Source organism: Antechinus flavipes, chromosome 3 (assembly GCF_016432865.1).
Source record: "Antechinus flavipes isolate AdamAnt ecotype Samford, QLD, Australia chromosome 3, AdamAnt_v2, whole genome shotgun sequence".
NCBI classification, from domain to species: Eukaryota; Metazoa; Chordata; class Mammalia; order Dasyuromorphia; family Dasyuridae; genus Antechinus; species Antechinus flavipes.
In genome coordinates this window covers 218,968,764-218,981,057 of record NC_067400.1, presented here as the reverse complement: position 1 = coordinate 218,981,057, position 12,294 = coordinate 218,968,764, and positions in this window count along the sequence as shown.

Here is a 12,294-nt window from a genome sequence, read left to right as displayed (position 1 = left end):
CATTAACACTGGGTATCATAATGGATCATGAAAGTCTGTGGTCCCCTCACTTTTCCTTCCTTTGAGGTAGTAGGGACAAAGATTAACCCCTAGCCACACATCAAGGATAATAAGAAAAAAGTCAATACCATTTGTGATGACTCAGGCTGTAGTGAATGACATTAGTCTTTAATGTCTGCCTAAGTTCTATGCATTCTACAGAACCTATTTCAGACATCTTCATGGTTGTTGTTTTTCTCATCTACCCATTATTCCAGATGTGTATGTGGTGTGTGTGTGTGTGTGTATGTGTGTGTGTGTGTGTGTATTTATGAATGAACATTCATCCAAAGACAGCAACAACACCCAATAAGGCAAAAATAAGGGGAAGCAAAAACTCATCTATTATGAATAATAATGAAATAGAATAAGAATTGTAAAGTAGGCAGAAGTAAGGAAGAAGATAATGGTATACATATATATATATATATATGTATAGTCAGTGTATCTCAGTTTCAAAGTCAAAGTAGACAGAAGTAAGGAAGAAGATAATGGTATATATATATGTATGTATAGTCAGTGTATCTCAGTTTCAAAGTCATTTTTTTAAGTAAGAGAAGTGAATATAAAGTGAGAAACCCTCCTGACAAAAATACATGACCCCACTGGGTTTTTACAGTTTTCTATTCAACTACAAGTTCACATGCACCATTGATTTAGGCTGGTGACAGCAGTGATTGAGTAATCTCAGATGAGTCTACAAGTGATCTAGTAATTCCAGTGTTGCTGAAAGGTCAGGGCAAACTTTCAAGAAAATATATTAAGAGCAGTTATCCATTTCAGGTAAGCAGTGGTATTACTGGTCTGAAGGCAAGGACTGTGTGAAGACCAGGGACTAAGAAACAGATTGATGGTTCTGATGTCAAGATGTTAAAAAGAAGTGGGGATGTGAGACAGGAGAATAGCAAGGAGATGTATGTTATACATTTGCATTTCCAGATAAAGGGAGATTTATATCAATGTACACTTACCATCTGTTATAAGTCATGTGGAAAGAAATCTCAGCAGAGAGAGGATAATCAGATTTTCGAAAGTCATCAAGTAAGATGCACGACACAGTATTTTATGCCTCTGTTACTTATATAGTACAGGAAAGAAAATGGTGGGCAAGAAATCTGAAGATATGGGATACAATGTCTTTTTTCTGTTACTAACTCTTGGTTCAAGTTCAGAAAAGTGACTTAGTAGTGCTGGACCTTAATAGCTTCATCTGCAAAAAAGAAACAATACCTCATAGAGATATTATGAGAATTAAATGAGACAATAAATGTAGAACTACTTTGGAAAAAATGTAAAACACAAATTGAAAGATTTAGCAGTTGTTTTGCTGCCATATTATTCTCTTATCAAGTTATTTTAGAACAGATGCAAGATTAGGGAAAGGATGCAGTAGATAGTCCCAGAACTGAAGTCAGAAAGATGTGTTCAAAAACGACCTCAAACACTTACAAGTTGTGTGACCTGAGCAAATTACTTAACCCTTTTTGCCTCAGTTTTTCCATGTAAGATGAGCTGGAGAAGGAAATGTCAAACTACATTAATGTCTTTGTCAGGAAAACCCCCAAAGTAGCCATAGAATCTGAAATGACTGAACCACCACAATCCTGCCTATTTTCCCCTCCCAGAGAGCCAACCCATTTTAAAAATAATATTTTAGGTAGAAAGAGGAACAGGAGAAGAAAATTGAGCAAAATCAGTCAACAAAATTAAAAAATCTGAAAATATAAACAATATTTCAGATATTGTAAGGTAAAATGTCTTTTCATTTTTCTGGGGAGAGGACTATGCTTTTGCTTTGTAATTTTGCGGGGTATACTTGATTTTTTTATGGTAGTTGTTCTTTCCATTTGCATTGTTGCAGTTGTATATATTTTTAATCTCTATTTCACTCTGCATCAATTCACATATATCTTTATATGCTTACTTATATTCATTATATAAGGGTTTCTCATAGGTTAGTGTACTATACAGATTAGAAAAGTATGGTGAGATATCACTATAGGAAATTGCTAGACTTGAAGTCAGGAGACTCGGGATAGAATCTTGCCATGGCACTTTACTCCCATGATAATGCCCCTTAAATTCTCAGAACCTTTATTTCTTCATATTTTTATCCCCATAAAATGTGGATAACAGTACTGTAGCCCCCACTTACTTTAAAGAGTTGTTATTAAGAAAGTATTTCTCAGCTCTTAAAGTCATTTTTTTTTAAAGACACTGTCTCTTAGTTGTAACATAAAAATAAAACCAATGCAAAAAAGGGGCAGGTGTTCATTTTTTTCTCCTTAAAGAAAAGAATTTATTAGGGAATATATACCTCAAGAGGTGTAATCTGTTTTTCAAATTTTACTAAAAACAGAAGTATCAAAAAGAACTACACACACACACATATGCATACAGCTCCACATGAACAGAAGTGATCTGGCATGGAATGGATACAACTTAAGAAGAAGCTTGCTTTAACAAGAATACTTTACACTGCAAACAAAAAAAGCAATACAATTCAAATAATCAACTATGTTTCTCAAAAACTGTAATAGGTAGAAGTTGAAAATAGACATTGATGTGAGAGAGAGCAAAGAGGTCAAAAACTGAAAAACTAAAACAAAGAATGACTTGCTGATTCTTAGATTCTGCCCCCAGCCAACTTGAAGACTTTTGTTAAAGTCAACAGAAGAACACTGAGATAATAACGGGGGCAAGTCCAGTGTGTTGACTCCCTGCAAAAATGATTTTGGTTATTTGGGTTTGTATATTGGACAGGAATCAAGAAGTCAGTTAAAAAACAGAATTGCACAAGTTGGAATTTTTTGGTTGGGAATCCCTTTGGAATACCAAGGAATATAAATTGCTAATAATCCATGATCTGAGACACAAATATTTTAGTTTCATCCCTAGAGAGTATATATTCAAGTGGAAAAAGGAAAACTCTTTTTTGAAAAGTACTACATTTTCTTCTTATTTCTTTGTGAGTACCCAAACCAAGACTCTACAGAAGAAATATAATAACAAACCTAATATCACTGATAACCACAATGGCATAATATTTATTGACCAAAAGTTCAATATTATGGAAAATGTAGTCAAATGGGCCTTAGGAAGTCTTACTAACAATGAGTTACTTAAAACTCTAAAAGATAATGCTGTTAAAGTGCTGCACTCTATATACTACCTAATGGGAAAAAAAATTAGAAATGTCTATTGGATTAGAAAAAAAATCAGTTTACATTCCATCCTCCAACAAAGCATCATGTAGTTAAAGCTATGGTTGTTCTAGCAATAATATATAGCTGTGAGAGTTGGATTGTAAGAAAACTGAGTGCCTCAAAATCAACACTTTCAAATTGTGGTACAGGAGAAGACTTCTGAGAGTCCCTTGAATAGCAAAGAGGTCAAATCAGTCAATATTTAAAGAAATTAATTCAGACTGGAAGTACAAATACCAAAGCTGACATTTACATACTCAGGCCACATAATGAGAAGACAGGAGTCATTGGAAAAGACCTGATGGTGGGCAAAAGGAGAAGGGGACCACAGAGAATGAGGTGAATAGTTAAGATAGAAGCAATGAATATGAATTTGGACAGACTTCAGGTGATAATAGGGGATAGAAGGGCCTGACTTGCTATGCTTCATAGTCACAGTCAGATGTGACTGAAGACCTGAACAGCAACAATAAATCAACCCCTAGAAAATAAACACTGTGGCAGAACCTTCTCTCAGAGACACTAGGGGAGTTTAATAAAGACTAGGAAGTAAAAACAGGAATGTAATCCTATTAGAAAATTTCAAAACCTTCTTTAAAAGAAAGTTAAAAAAAAAAAACCTATCACAATTCAAGAAAAATCAGAGTGTGAATTGAAAAAGAGAACTCAAGTGTAGTGCCCAAAATCCCAGAAGTTCACAAGAAATTTTGTTTCTGATTATATGTTTGTTCTTTTAGGACTACACACTTGGTGGTTGTGCTCCCAAACACAGGTGGGAAGAAAGGAAAGCAAAGGACTTTCAAGGAAGATTCAGACTATAAGTAGAAATAGTTATTTCCCAAGGTTGGGACAATGGAAGTATAAGAAGAATCTGAGGTCAAGTCTAAGAATAGAAAACCTAGTTAAACTTTAAAAGAGGCTAAAACTGAAGAAAAAAACCAAAATTTTAAAAAACCCTCTTTAAAGTCAGATTTCAAAGGATTCATGCCAGGAGACTTGTGGATTTGCTGCTCCTGCTTTAGGGAAGGGCAAAAAGATCTTCTGAGAGATAAAAAGGGGAGAGAGCTCAGTATAAAACTCCTCTCCCAATCTTTCAAAAGAGTCCTTCCCTTCAGCCTACTTCAGCACCCATGAAAGACAGAGCTTGAAACTGCCAGAGACCAAAGTGAAATCCTGGCTGACTGAGACCAAGTCAGAGCACATCCCTTAAGGGAATGGAGAGAGGCTGGACCAAACCTGGTCCACAGACAGCTAGAAGAATCTGGACAGATATAGCAGAATTGAGGCAAAGCAGAGAGAAGTCCCAAGGGAAACTCAGACCTAGCAGGCCAGATGCTACTAGATGGAAGGGGAGGGCAGATGTGTTTTGGAAGAATATCTACCAAATTACAAAGGCAATGGAACTGAATATGCAAACGAGAACTAAGCTTTTTTCCAGGGGAAGCCTGGGGACTCTTTGATGTTGTTCCCCGAGAAGTCAACCAATAACAGCTTGTTCAAGGGGACAGAGTAGAAAAGGACAAGACCAAGGCAAGCTGGCATCCCTGACTGCTTTCACAGCTTTAAAACCAAGTAGCTCAAAGTTCTTCTTACACAGGCAGATCCTTCCCAGCCCTCTCAGTCTTGGGCTACTCAGTCACAAACAAAATGGAAAGAAGAGGGAGAGGATGACCCAATCAGGATCAATATTTATCCTGCTGATTTGCAAAGATAAACCATAAAAAAGAGACTGCCTTCCACTTTTTTAGCCACAAAACATCTTCTTTTTGTGATTCACTTATGAGAAGGCTACGAGCTTGAGTTTCTCTCAAATCTACATGACAGCTAGGTCATAATATGGATGAGGAATTAGACTTAGAGTCAAAAATAACTGAATTCAAATGTAAATCAAATGCTTACCATCTACCTCCCAGAGTTGAGGTTCAAATGAGATAATAATTGTAAAGTGTCTGGCACATAGTGAGTGTCATATAAATTCTAACTTTTTTATATTATTAAAAGCTGTTAAAAATAAATGTCAACATTAAAATTTTATTTAATATTAAACTTTTAATTCAAAATGAAATTTTAAAATTTTAAATTAAATTATTTAGCAATTGAAGTTATTCTTCCAGTACCTCTCTATCACAATCCCTTATGATTCTCTCTCTGATTCCTTGTACTTGAGACAAACCAAACTACATACTTAAACTTGTTGTACAATTCCCTATTCCCCATATCCATGCAATTGTATATATCCCTTTCCTTGTCCACTTTTTCTCCTTTCCTTTCCACTTTTAGTTGTGCTTCTTCTCCCTTCTTGCCCTTCATGGGCATGAATCATAAAAACTGGTCCCTGAAGAATCTTCATTAATTAATCCTCAGCAGTTGGGTATAGTTTATTCTTTAAATTTTAAGGAAAGTAAGGATTCTAAGAGATAGAGGCAAAGAGGAAATGAATTTCTGACAATGACAGGTTAGGAGGAAATAGAGCAATGAGATGTGAAAAAGAAAAGAGACAAATCAGTAAAGAAGGATAAAGAAGGAAGGAAACAATCATTTATTAAGAACCCTCTGTTTGCCAAGCCTTCTGTTAAAGAGTTCACAAATATTATCTAATGAGATACTCACTACAACCCTGGGGGTTAGGTGTTATTATGATTTTACAACTGAAGAAACGGAGGTAAACAGAGGTAATGTGGCTTGCCCAAGGTTACACAACTAGTAAAAGTCTGAATTTGGACTTTGATTCAGGTATTCCAGACACTTGGCTCAGCACTCTATCTGCTAGAGGAAGAGAAAACTGATTATTTAATCCCAGTCTGATCACTTCTTACTCTGTTTTTCACTAGTATTTAAAGATGAAGTTTTCCTATGTACTTATAGATCTACATAAAGAGTTCCTTAATGACAACAGCCATATTTTTTGTTTTGCACTGTCTACAGGACTTGGGGCACTAACCTGCACAGGTTGTAAAGTTCTAGAGCTAGTTTAAACTAGCTACAAAGAGCCACTTGTTAAAAATTCAGTGTAAGCATTTATACTTCAGAAGCACACACTATAAATCAGTCTTTATTTATTATTTTGTTGATTGTCTAGACTTAAGAAAGTGATGGAGAAAATGTTAATGATAGAGATTAAAATTTAAAGTGTTTTATGGATCTAAATTATTGTGTATTACCTAATGACTGTCCCTTCTAATTTTCCTTCCTATTTCTCTACAACTCTGTGAGTTGTAAAATACTGCCTAACCCTTCTGTCAAGCCTAAGAGAAGAAAGAGCTTTTTTTCCTATAAGTATACTCCCACATCCTTCATTCCAATCAGATTGAAACAAAAAAAATTTTTTTTAGAAATATGATCTAGTCTTTTCATGTAAACTCTAAGCATTATGCTTTTAGTCATATATCTTTTATAGAGTTTCATTCATCAAATCCTTTATTTATCATAAAAGCAAATAAAGTCATGTTATATGGAAATAAATCTTCACCCACATTTAACCAGGGGGAAAATAGGAACACAATGATAGCCCAAGATCAAAACACTCTAAAATCTATTCACCATTACCAATTATTCTAATAAGCAATATGCATAAAGCCCCTTCAAGGTAAAACATTTTTGCACTTTTTTGGATCTTTGGTTATGAACTTCATGTATATACACACACACACACACACACACACATATGTGTATGTAAATTCACACATGCTTATATATATATTTATGCATACATGCATACACACATATGCAAAGAGAAAATATATTACTGTCAGCAACATGGAAAATATATTTAACAACTGACTCTGGGAGCGGGGAAGAAGTTTAAGTTCAACCTGTTTTATTGACATTTTTCCAATCACTTTTGGAAGTCTAGACAATCTATACATTTAAATTTTAAAAACCACAAATCAAGTCCTGATATATAGCATTTCCTGTTTCCTGAATTGTGAAAACACCAAAAATTTAAAATTGACATTCAATAAGGGAATTAGAGATGATTCCAGCACACACCTCCACATTATATGTTAAATTACTTTTTGGACAATTATGTCAAGTCAAAAATCTTTGGTAGTTACTATTTGTTCTCAGATGAAGTTTGGCATTTAGAGATCTTGAAATTTGACTCCCATCCTTCTTTAGTTATACAAACATATCATTGCCCAGCCTGCACTCTATTTTTTTCCCACTCAGAATGACTTATTAGCTTTTTACTATATACAACATTCCATTACCTACCTTGATAATTTGACAAAAGCTATAACTGATCAGAAATGCATTCTCTCTTAAACTATATTTCTGAGAATCCTTAGTTTCCTTAAAAGCTCAGAACCTCCTACATAAGATTATTTTTGATATTTGCATTACTGATGTACTCTACTGCTCATTACATTACTTGATATATACTTTATGTTTATTAATTTGTGTTTATTGGATCCCTCCAAAAGTAGTCTGAAACATAGTTTTATATTTTTAAAAAAATTTTGTTGTTGCATCTCCGCAATACCTAGCCCAAAATCTTACACAAAGTAAGTACTTGACAATGTTGTGCCACAGTTCTCTTTTATTGTCCTAACTTAGTTTCCCTAAATTGTCCTGCCTCAGTTTCCCTGAATTGTTCTACCTCAGTTTCCCTGAATTGCTCTGTCTCAATCCCCTTAGTTGTAACCTCCCCCACCAGTTCATTAAGGCTTATGTAACTCAGAGGTTATAAATTGTCAATGTGTAAACTCAAGATAAGGGGGAGTCAGACTTTCTAGCTCTAAGCTGGATACATCCTTGACTCCAGTGTTTGTTAGAATTTATGGTCCTACCCCGATCCTGTCATTGTTCTTCTTTATCCCAACTTACCAGAATGTCAGGTACCTCTCCCACCCTGTCAGAACAGGATTGATAGTCCATTCTGGCTCTCAGGCTCTCAATGCTCTGACTCTGCCCATGCCTCAGTCTACTCCTGCAGCTGAGCCATGTGTGTGTGTGTGTGTGTGTGTGTGTGTGTGTGTGTGTCTTTGAGAATTCACATTGGTTGCTGGATGCTTTGGACATTAGCCTTAGGGACAGCATGCCCCCAGCACAGTCTCTCTCTCTCTCAGAAATCCAAATAAAATATTAAAAACTCTCTAATTTCTATCTTGCCTCAGTTTTTCCACATTACAATTTTTTTTTGTCAAATTGGGGTTTTTTAAGTCACTCAACAATGACTTCATTAATTCACTATTTTTACCAATTTGTTGTGGCTGATGGAATTTTGCCACTGTTTGCAAAGCATTTTGCCATTATTCAAATTGCTTAAAATATAAAAATATTATTTGGACTGATGTATAATTATTTATAATAACCTAAAGCAGTAAATGATCCAAAGTGATTTCTACTTTGTTTTTGATATCAATTATTTTACAGGAAGTTTGGCTTTCTAAATTATTTCTTTGCTCTCATAGTGAAATGGATTTTCATTTCCTGATCATACACTGAAATATGGATTGGGAAAGTTACCCGGACACATACTACATGACTGGGGAAACCAGTAAAACAGTCCCTAAGAATTTGTTGAAGCTTTACCATGTGCCAGATCCTACACTAAAATGGGACTTAAAATTTGCTGTACATGGTTTATTAGTAGAAAGTTGTGGTAAACTTAAGAAATTTATATAAAGATAAAAGAGTCTTTTCCTTTTTGTTTCAGAAACCTATAATTAAAAGGTCAGAAATAATGTTACTTTTTTCTTGGTAGAAAAATCATCAACTTTTAAATTGTAATAATTATAGAAAGGGATCCTCTCATAGAGTATTCATAGCAAATGGTGTGCTAACTCAGAGTAATACTTGTTTAATACACAAAGCTACAAATCTACCATTAACTTTGACTAGTATATAATTACACAGGGCATATGTTCCATATTCTTTCTAAAATAGTACCTTTCAAGTCTAAAATTTCTTTCCTTCTGGAATGGAAAGATAATACTGAGCTAGCTTACATTTAAAATTACTAGAAGACTACATGCCAGAACTCCGAATTTTAAGGGTGTCCCACCATATCTTATAGGAATTCCATTCATGAATCATAGGTATTCCAAAAAAGATATAGCACAAATGGTTTTAAGTATACGTTACATCCTACATATACATATTCTTTGCTGAAAATAATGTACTTGAAAGTAAACAATAACGAAATGTTGAACCATTGCTTCATCAGAAAAGCACACAAAAAGGGGTGGATAGTCAGAAGAGATCATATTAGATCACTATGGTCTCTTATAACTGAACAGGGGATTCCCAAAATTGCAGTTCTTTCAAAAAATGAATTGTTTCTCTCCACATCTTCAGTAACATCTTCCTCCTTCCTCCTCCTACTTCTCCCTCTTCTTTCTTCCTTCCTCTTCTTCCTCTTCCTTCTTCTCCTTTATCTCCTTTTCCTTGTTCTTGTTCTTCTTTCTTCTTCTTCTCTTCTCCCCAATCTCTGCCCTTCACATTCTTTTTCTTTCCTCTCAAAATAATCTATGTCAATAAAGTATTATCTAGTCCACACCCTATCCCTCTAAAATTACTATTTAAATATTTGGGTCACATATACATTTTGTATTTATTGTGGCATATAATAAAAATTATTGCTCTATTTTAATTTGAAGTTCTACTAGTCAGATTTTCAGTTTATTTTTTTAACAATTATTTTCAAATAGGTAGTTCTTTCCAAAGTAATGTGTATGTGAAGGTTTTTGATCACTGGTTTACTAAGATCAATAATTTCTGCTTCATTTTCATTTTTTTCCATTTATCCAGTTTTCTATTTCTCAATCATTGCCAAGTAGTTTTCATTCATGATACTTTTGCTTTGTAATACAGTTTTAGGTTTAGAAATCTTACTGGCTCTTTTCTTTTTTTTTCCATTATTTTTCTTGATAATCACAATATTTTATTCCTTTTAATGAACTATATTATTATATTTTCAAGCCCTATAAAGTATCACCTTGGTAGTTAGTATAATACTAAATCTGTAAATTAATTTCTGGAGTGTTATCATTATGTTTTTTTATTATATTGCCTAGATCCAGGTTGAACAACTAGTTAGTTCAGTTATTTATTTTTAAGTAGTGTTTTGTAATTGTATCTTATAAAGGTATTGAACATATTTTGATAGACTGGGCTTTTTTATCCATTGTTTTAAAATCCTGAACTTATTTTTTTTAATGAGCATTTTTATATACATAATAAAAGAGAAAGAAAGGGTTATGCACCTAACTATGATTTCAATTTTGCAGTGTTTGTGATCCAGCAGTGTTTCTATTGGGCTTATATCCCAAAGAAATACTAAAGAAGGGAAAGGGACCTGTATGTGCCAAAATGTTTGTAGCAGCCCTGTTTGTAGTGGCCAGAAACTGGAAAATGAATGGATGCCCATCAATTGGAGAATGGCTGGGTAAATTGTGGTATATGAATGTTATGGAATATTATTGTTCTGTAAGAAATGACCAGCAGGATGAATACAGAGAGGACTGGCGAGACTTACATGAACTGATGCTAAGTGAAATGAGCAGAACCAGGAGATCATTATACACTTCGACAACGATATTGTATGAGGACATATTTTGATGGAAGTGGATTTCTTTGACAAAGAGACCTGAGTTTCAATTGATAAATGACGGACAAAAGCAGCTACACCCAAAGAAAGAACACTGGAAAACGAATGTGAACTATCTGCATTTTTGTTTTTCTTCCCGGGTTATTTATACCTTCTGAATCCAATTCTCCCTATGCAACAAGAGAACTGTTCGGTTCTGCAAACATATATTGTATCTAGGATATACTGCAACATATCCAACATATAAAGGACTGCTTGCCATCTAGGGGAGGGGGTGGAGGGAGGGAGGGAAAAAAAAAATCGGAACAGAAACGAGTGTCAATATAAAGTAATTATTAAATAAAAATTTAAAAAAAAAATTTGCAGTGTTTTCTTTTAAAGAGTACAATGCATTCAATATGCAGCTTCCAAAGCTGTCCTACTTGACCTTGATTCCTTCTATTCTCTCTCTCTCTCTCTCTCTCTCTCTCTCTCTCTCTCTCTCTATCTGCCCTTCCATAGTGAAATTGAGAAAAAAAAGGGGGGAGGGGATTAAAACACTACCTATGGGGAAAAATATTCATAATCAAGCAAATGGAATTTCCACATTGGTAATTTGACTATGTTTAAAGTGAATATCTTATTCTGTTTGTGTGTTTTGTTTTGTTTTAGTCCATCACCTCTTTCTCAGAAGATCAGCAGCATATTTTATTACCATTACACTGTACTAGGTTGTTCATTTCAGGGTTTTTTTTTTTTTTCCTTTTAAACTCAAAGTTCAGGGGGAAAAAACATTGCCATGTGCACAGCAGAAAGAGAGGAAACAAAATATAAAGCAACAAATTTGAATTTCAAAGAAGCATATATAATAAATACTACACATTGTGTTCATAGCTGCCTTTTTTTTTTTTTTTGCTACTTGTATGTTTTCTTTTGTTCTCTGCCATGCACTTTTTATTTTATTCTTTTCTTTCCCTTCCTCCAACAAAAGGGATACAAGTAAACAAAGAGATAGATAGATAGATGGATAGATATAACCATACATACATATATATAAACAGAATATATATATATACACATACATATGCACATACATGCACAGACATCAGATTTCCATATACATATACTATACATAACCATATACATATACATTCATATGCATATATGTAAGACCATACTATGTTTGTTGTTCTCTTTCTTCTGAAGATAGATAACATAATCCTTTAAAGTTCAAATCTAAGTCTATCAATTCTTCATTTTCTATATTACAGCAATATTCCAACTCTAGTTATTTTAGTCTAAACTCTATCTTCTATTCTTTAGATATATTCTATCTAATAGAATATATCTAATTCTAGATAGATTTAGAGTCCTCAGTTTTACTTCTACTTGCTATATTGCCCTTCTATCATTTAACCTCCCCCCAAACAAAGAATCCTTCTTTTATCCTCTTCACCCACCCTTCCCCTTATCTTCTTGTTTCTGTATGAATTTAGAAGACTTTTATGGTGTGTGTGT